Below are 8600 nucleotides of genomic sequence, written 5' to 3'. Positions count from 1 at the left end.
CTAAGGAGGACACAAACAACCTTTCAGATATAAAAGAGGTCAGAGGGTCTAGTAGGGAGGAGGAACTGAGGGAAATCTTTATTAGTCGGGAAATTGTGTTGGGGAAATTGATGGGATTGAAGGCCGATAAATCCCCAGGGCCTGATGGACTGCATCCCAGAGTACTTAAGGAGGTGGCCTTGGAAATAGCGGATGCATTGACAGTCATTTTCCAACATTCCATTGACTCTGGATCAGTTCCTATCGAGTGGAGGGTAGCCAATGTAACCCCACTTTTTAAAAAAGGAGGGAGAGAGAAAACAGGGAATTATAGACCGGTCAGCCTGACCTCAGTAGTGGGTAAAATGATGGAATCAATTATTAAGGATGTCATAGTAGCGCATTTGGAAAATGGTGACATGATAGGTCCAAGTCAGCATGGATTTGTGAAAGGGAAATCATGCTTGACAAATCTTCTGGAATTTTTTGAGGATGTTTCCAGTAAAGTGGACAAAGGAGAACCAGTTGATGTGGTATATTTGGACTTTCAGAAGGCTTTCGACAAGGTCCCACACAAGAGATTAATGTGCAAAGTTAAAGCACATGGGATTGGGGGTAGTGTGCTGACGTGGATTGAGAACTGGTTGTCAGACAGGAAGCAAAGAGTAGGAGTAAATGGGTACTTTTCAGAATGGCAGGCAGTGACTAGTGGGGTACCGCAAGGTTCTGTGCTGGGGTCCCAGCTGTTTACATTGTACATTAATGATTTAGACGAGGGGATTAAATGTAGTATCTCCAAATTTGCGGATGACACTAAGTTGGGTGGCAGTGAGCTGCGAGGAGGATGCTATGAGGCTGCAGAGTGACTTGGATAGGTTAGATGAGTGGGCAAATGCATGGCAGATGAAGTATAATGTGGATAAACGTGAGGTTATCCACTTTGGTGGTAAAAACAGAGAGACAGACTATTATCTGAATGGTGACAGATTAGGGAAAGGGAAGGTGCAAAGAGACCTGGGTGTCATGGTACATCAGTCATTGAAGGTTGGCATGCAGGTACAGCAGGCGGTTAAGAAAGCAAATGGCATGTTGGCCTTCATAGCGAGGGGATTTGAGTACAGCGGCAGGGAGGTGTTGCTACAGTTGTACAGGGCCTTGGTGAGGCCACACCTGGAGTATTGTGTACAATTTTGGTCTCCTAACTTGAGGAAGGACATTCTTGCTATTGAGGGAGTGCAGCGAAGATTTACCAGACTGATTCCCGGGATGGTGGGACTGACCTATCAAGAAAGACTGGATCAACTGGGCTTGTATTCACTGGAGTTCAGAAGAATGAGAGGGGACCTCATAGAAACGTTTAAAATTCTTACGGGTTTAGACAGGTTAGATGGAGGAAGAATGTTCCCAATGTTGGGGAAGTCCAGAACCAGGGGTCACAGTCTAAGGATAAGGGGTAAGCCATTTAGGACCGAGATGAGGAGGGACTTCTTCACCCAGAGAGTGGTGAACCTGTGGAATTCTCTGCCACAGAAAGTTGTTGGGGCCAATTCACTAAATATATTCAAAAGGGAGTTAGATGAAGTCCTTACTACTCGGGGGATCAAGGGGTATGGCGAGAAAGCAGGAAGGGGGTACTGAAGTTTCATGTTCAGCCATGAACTCATTGAATGGCGGTGCAGGCTAGAAGGGCTGAATGGCCTGCTCCTGCACCTATTTTCTATGTTTCTATGACACAACACAGTCTAGGATGGCCAGCTCTCTAGTTGGTTCCTTGACATATTGGTCCAGAAAACCATCCCTTATACACTCCAAGAAATCTTCCTCCATCGTATTGCTACCAGTTTGGTTAGCCCAATCTATATGTAGATTAAAGTCACCCATGATAACTGCTGTAGCTTTATTGCAGGCATCTCTAATTTCCTGTTTAATGCCATCCCCAACCTCACTACCGCTCTTTGGTGGTCCGTACACAACTCCCACTAGCGTTTTCTGCCCTTTGCTGTTCCGCAGCTCTTCCTATACAGATTCCATATCATCCAAGTTAATGTCCTTCCTTACTATTGCGTTAATCCCCTCTTTAACCAGCAACGCTACCCCACCTCCTTTTCCTTTCTGTCTATCCTTCCTGAATATTGAATACCCCTAGACGCTGAGTTCCCAGCCTTGGTCACCCTGGAGCCATGTCTCCGTAATCCGAATTACATCATATCCGTCCGTTAACAGCTGTCTGCGCAGTGAATTCATCCACCTTATTACGAATGCTCCTCGCATTGAGACACAGAGCCTTCAGGCTTGTTTTTTTTTTAAATAGGAATGCAGAGGAGCCAATATCATTGGCACATAATGCAGATGTGGGGTGTGATCACATGATTATAATTCACATCCCAAATGTATCACCAATGGCCATTTGAGAGTGTTGAGTGGACTGATTCCCACTTAACCCATTGAAATGGCTTTTGTGCATTGAGGAACGTGCCAGGATGTACATGGGAGAGCGGTTTTGGGCTGCTGGTGGTAGTTGTGTGCCTAGTGAATCTGTGCCTTATGTGTCTGAAGGGTTTCGTGTGGGCGGGATGTCTAGCTAATTCATTCTGGGAAGGGGTTTGCTGCAGCCAGTATTGGTGATTACATCCTTTCTTTTGGGGTAGTTGGATACTGTGGAGAGGTAATTCTTTCAGGCTGTGTAGCTTTGGATCCTCTAATATGATCACCAGAGAGTGAAGGGGAACCTCTGGGTACTGTTTTGAAGATGTGTTCCCACTGGGGAGCTCTGTGCTTGGTGCTGGAGATTGTGAGCTTTTCTCCACAGCTGTGTGGAGGTGAGCACCTTGATCAACCAGGGAGTGAGCACAGGGGAGGAACAGGCCTGTACCCCTGATGTGGTCTGTGTGGCAGAGGCTGTTGGTATGGTTGTTTTGGGTGACTAAATGGGTCCTTCAAAGCTCACCTCCTTAAATGGGGGAGAGTTCTTCTGAAGTGCTGGCAGGAGCTCTTCCCCCAGCTTTTTGGGAAGTCACCTCACCAGCATAGTTAGGTTGCTATTCAATTTGGTGGTGGATGCTGTGGATGGGCCCAGAACATTTTAGGGAATCCTGAATACATAGAACACTCTAAGAAATAGACAATGAGCCGTTTTCCTTCTCCTGTTGAGAAGCACCCTGCCGACTGGCAACCCTGCAGCCTCTTTCAAGCTGCTGATAACACCTGCAGCACTCCACAATGCCTAAAACAAGTGCTTAAAAATAGCATGTCTGCAAAACATTGTCCAGGAAACTGGCACAGTTAGGGCAGAACAAATAAATAATTTGCTGGCACAAGAGTTTGGCAAGTTTGCATGCTTGTTCTAATGAAGCACCATTGCATCAGATTGACACTTTACCATTTTGGGTAGACTCACCCACAATAGCTTACCTGGATGGTACCATCACACTCTGCCTGAAAACATGGGAATTTATTTAAATACAGGGGTCCAAGGCAATTACGAGATGTTTTACTGGGAATTATCAAAATTCATTTTGCCTATTATGTTAGTGAACTTTTTTTTTTTAAAGAAGTTTTTGTTCATTTCATGTAATTGGAGCTAAGAAAGTATGAATATACTTTACTCAAGAATACCTCAACATCAAGATGCCCAAATGGGCAAGAAACAGAAGTAGTGCAGGCCACAGGTAGCTTGATACAAAGCAATGCTTTCACAATCCAAACAGTAACAGCATTGTCAAAAAGCTGAGCTCCTATAGAAATAACATTCAATTTGAAAAAAATGTTCCTTCATCCCAGTATCTAAGTCACTCCAAAATCGGGGGTTGGAGGGGAGGGGGTTAAACAGCCAAACAATGGCAGCCAGCAGCAGTTTATGTTAATGCTTCAGATTTACTGATCGGCTTGGGAACACTACTTCAAGGTGTCTTCACTGGTACAGCCCCCTGACTCCAGCAGCACAACTGCCTTATTTACCGTACAAATATATGTAATAAACACAAGAGACATCTGTGAATTGGAACTGGGAAAATATCAGGCAAAAGCTCAGAGCAGGAGCTCACTCACTACTGCCCATGAATAAACTGACTTCAACCAAAAGAACTATCAGCACAAAATACTGCTGATGCTGGAAATTTAAAATAATAAACCCTCAGAAAATGCTGGAAATATTCAGATCAGGCAGCAGTTGTGGAGAGAAACAGAGTTAGCGTTTCAGGTTGATGATCTTTCATCAGAAGACCCACTATTGAAAAGTGTAACTGGCTCCCAAAACCCTGGGCCAAACAAACTGCCTTGGACCCTGATCCAGTGGAAGTACATTCATGCCAAGAAACCCAGATGTGGCAAGATCTTCTTCCTGCAGACACCGCGCAGTTAGGATGTGTCATAAACATTGTATGGGAATGTACACATCAAAAATAAGTGTGTGAATGTATTCCTAAATAGACAATGACTTCACAAAATATATATGAATGTTCCCTTAATTTTACAAGCATTTCACAATATATGCCTGAATGTACACCTACTTGTATGTTACAAATTTCAGGTAGGCCTTATTCTCTCAGGTTCAGCAGTGCTGGTTATTGTCCCAATATCTACTTATATGCTAGTGTAAAACCCAGGGGTGTAAGAATATGACTCCCTTGTGATTTAAAATTGATAGCGTGTCTTTCGCATGACCTCACATGCGCTTCTCCAGTCTTTATGAAAGCGGACAGGGAAACACTTGAGATGAGGCCAGATACAATGTGTTTTATTTTATAGACAAGTGAACGTATAGAGTAACAGCTATAATCAAATCTCATCTTGTTGACTCTAACTACCAGAAATCTCGAGAATAAAAAATGCACCATACCAATGTTCCCTTTAATTCTTTTGGGGTTTGCGGCCCCTTTAAGGTGCAGACTCACTTAACTATTCCTGGTCAGCTTTCTGATTCTGACTGGATCTAGGTTTGATATGAGCAATTCCTCCTCGTTACTGGCTGACTGCTCAAGTACTCCTTTTGTGGAAAGACCAAGTCTCTGACTCTTTTCTTGTTTAGTGATTTACCAGTAGGCCTGTCAATCAAACTAGATCAGCAACTGCTTGTGAAGATAAGGATAAAGACTGTCGGGAGGACAGCCAGAATGCTGACCATGGCACCTTGGAGTATGAGGATGCCCAAAGGGAGGAGGGGAAGCATAATATGGTAAGTTGTAGGCATTCAATAATTAGGGGGACTGATAGCATCCTTCGTAAGCAGGATTGAGAATCCCACATTATATGTTGCCTAGCTGGTGCCAGGTTGAGGGACATCTTGTAGTGGCTTGAAAAAATATTGGAGACGGAAGGGGATGATCCAGTCGTTGTGGTCCATGTTGGGACCAACATAGGAAAGAGTAGGCAAGAGGTCCTGTTCAGAGAGTACCAGAAGCTAGGAACTAAATTAAACAGGACCTCAAGGGTTATAATCTCTGGATTATTATCCTAGCCATGTGCAAATTTGGCATAGGGATAAGCAGGTTAGGGAGCTGAACACATAGATGAAGGAGTGGTGTGGGAACTGTACTCAGCTGGAATAGGTAGCATAAATAATTCTAAAAGAGTACAGTAAGTCAGAAATAGTGCTTTCGGCACTACAAGGAAAACTAAAAGATGTAAAGTAATTAAATCAGGATAAATAAGAAATGTGTGAGAAAAACATTAGGGCAGGACAAGTTAGGGTGTGTGATCCAAATAAGCATTCTTTATACAAATGCACGAAGTATAAGGAACAAATTGAATAAATTGCAGATGTGGTTGCAAGATGGTCAGGACTTGGAACTAAATATACCAGGTTATAAGAGCTACAGAAGGATAGGGAAACTGGTAGAAGGGAAGGAGCAGTATTAGTGATTAAGGATGAATTACTTCAATGATAAGAGGGGATGTAATGAGAGGTAAGCAGGCAAGGAGATTCTATGGATTGAATTAATAGGAAAGGATTTAACAATGTAGTGGGAGTTGTATACAGGCCCCCTGGTAGCAGCTGTGAAGTGACAGAATACATAAATGCAGAGATTAGACAAGCATGTTGTAAAGGCAGAGTGGCTTTAATGGGGGACTTAAACTTTTACATAGATTTGAGAAGCAACTAGTTTGTGTCAGAAAGGTAGCAAATTTCTTGAGTGTGTTCAAGTTTTCTGCAACAATATGTCCTAGAACTAAGGGGGCAGGCCATGTTAGATTTAATAATGAGTAATGAGCCAGATTTAGTTAACAGCCTCACAGTGCATGAACATTTATCTAATTGTGATCTGAATATGATCGAGTTCAATGTTGTGTTTGAAAGGGAGAAACGCAAAAAAGATACTAAGATTCTTGATTTAGGTTAACTTGACAAAGACTGTCCACAGTAAACTGGGCAAATCTGTTAATGGGCAAGTTGACAGAACATCTGTGGGAGATTTTCAAAAAGTGATACAGAACCAGTTTATACCTCTAAAGGACAAGAACTCTTCTTGCCAAAAAAACCCCAGCCATGGACGACAAAAAAGATAAGGGACAACATAAGACTAAAAAAAAGCATATTAAAATACAAAAAATGGCACAGTTCCTGGCAACCCAGAGAGACACACAAAGAGCAACAAAAGGTGACAAAACAGATAGCAAGAGCTGCAAAAGGAATAGAAAAAGAAACTTGCAAGGGATATCAAAATCAAGACAATTTTTTCCCATTAGCAAAAAGGTGGTTGGGAGTAATGTGGGTCTCTTGAAAACTGTTAACAGTTGTACTGTAAATGCAAATAAGGAAATAGCGGACATACTGAATAATTACTTTGCATCAGTATTTACAGTAGAAGATACCATACGTCCCAAAGAAACTAATATTGGATCAGGGACGGGACAAATTAAACGTAAGCAAAATAAAGAGACTAAAGAGCGACAAATCCCCAGAACCAGATGGTTTCCATCCCAGGGATTTAGAGGAAGTAGGGGAGAACATTGCTGATGTCCTAACTATAATCTTCCAAGTTCTCTTGATTTTGGAACTGTTCCTTTAAATTGGAAAATTGCATGTGTCACTCCGCTATTTAAGAAAGGTGAGAGGGAAACCAGGAAATTATAGACCAGTTAGCCTAACATCTGTCTAAAGTCTATAATTAAGGATAGAGTGACTGAACACCATGGAAATTCAGATAATTAGAGAGCCAGCATGGATTTGTAAAGAGTAGGTCATGCCTGACGGACTTGATTGAATTTTATGAAGAAGTGACTAAAGTGAACATGGGAATATCTACGCATGTTATATATATGGACTTCCAGAAAGAAGGCTCTCAATAAAATCCTTCATAAAAGACGGTTAGCTAAAGTAGAAGCTCATGGAATTGAAGGCAAATTATTGATCTGATTAGAAAATTAGCTGAGTGACAGGAGACAGAGAGTATGGATAATGGGTAGGTACTCTTAATTATTAGGATGTGACTAGTGGTGTCCCACAAGTATCTATGGTGGGGCTCAACTATTCACCGCATTAATGACTTAGATCATAAAACATAAGAATTAGGAACAGAAGTAGGCCATCTAGCCCCTCGAGTCTGCTCCGCCATTCAACAAGATCATGGCTAATCTGGCCGTGGATTCAGCTCCACTTACCCGCCCGCTCTCCATAACCCTTAATTCCCTTATTGGTTAAAAATCTATCTATCTGTGATTTGAATACATTCAATGAGCTAGCCTCAACTGCTTCCTTGGGCAGAGAATTCCACAGATTCACAACCCTCTGGGAGAAGAAATTCCTTCTCAACTCGGTTTTAAATTGGCTCCCCCGTAACCTGAGGCTGTGCCCCTTAGTTCTAGTCTCCCCGACCAGTGGAAACAACCTCTCTGCCTCCATCTTGTCTATCCCCCTCATTATTTTAAATGTTTCTATAAGATCACCCCTCATCCTTCTGAACTCCAATGAGTAAAGACCCAGTCCACTCAATCTATCATCATAAGGTAACCCCCTCATCTCCGGAATCAGCCTAGTGAATCATCTCTGTACCCACTCCAAAGCCAGTATATCCTTCCTTAAGTAAGGTGACCATAACTGCACACAATACTCCAGGTGCGGCCTCACCAATACCCTGTACAGTTGCAGCAGGACCTCCCGGCTTTTGTACTCCATCCCTCTCGCAATGAAGGCCAACATTCCATTTGCTTTCCTGATTACCTGCTGCGCCTGCAAACTAACTTTTTGGGATTCATGCACAAGGACCCCCAGGTCCCTCTGCACCGCAGCATGTTGTAATTTCTCCCCATTCAAATAATATTCCCTTTTACTGTTTTTTTTCCCCAAGGTGGATGACCTCACATTTTCTGACATTGTATTCCATCTGCCAAACCAAATGATGGGATAGAGAGCCACATATCCAAGTTTGAAATTATACAAAGATAAGCGGCATGTTAGCAGTGTAGATGGAAGCAGAAAATTACAATAGATATTAATCGATTAAGTGAATGGGAAAAACTATGGCAAATAGATTTCAATATAGGCAAGTGTGAGGTCATTCACTTTGGATGTAAAAAGGATAGTACAGAATATTTTCTAAATGGTGAAAAGTCAGAAACAGTGGAGGTCCAAAGGAACTTTGGGGGGGGGGGGGGGTCCGTGTACATATATCGTTAAAATTTCA

The sequence above is a fragment of the Pristiophorus japonicus genome, chromosome 4 (genome assembly GCF_044704955.1).
Source record: "Pristiophorus japonicus isolate sPriJap1 chromosome 4, sPriJap1.hap1, whole genome shotgun sequence".
In the NCBI taxonomy this organism is placed as follows: domain Eukaryota; kingdom Metazoa; phylum Chordata; class Chondrichthyes; family Pristiophoridae; genus Pristiophorus; species Pristiophorus japonicus.
This window is presented reverse-complemented; position numbering follows the sequence as displayed.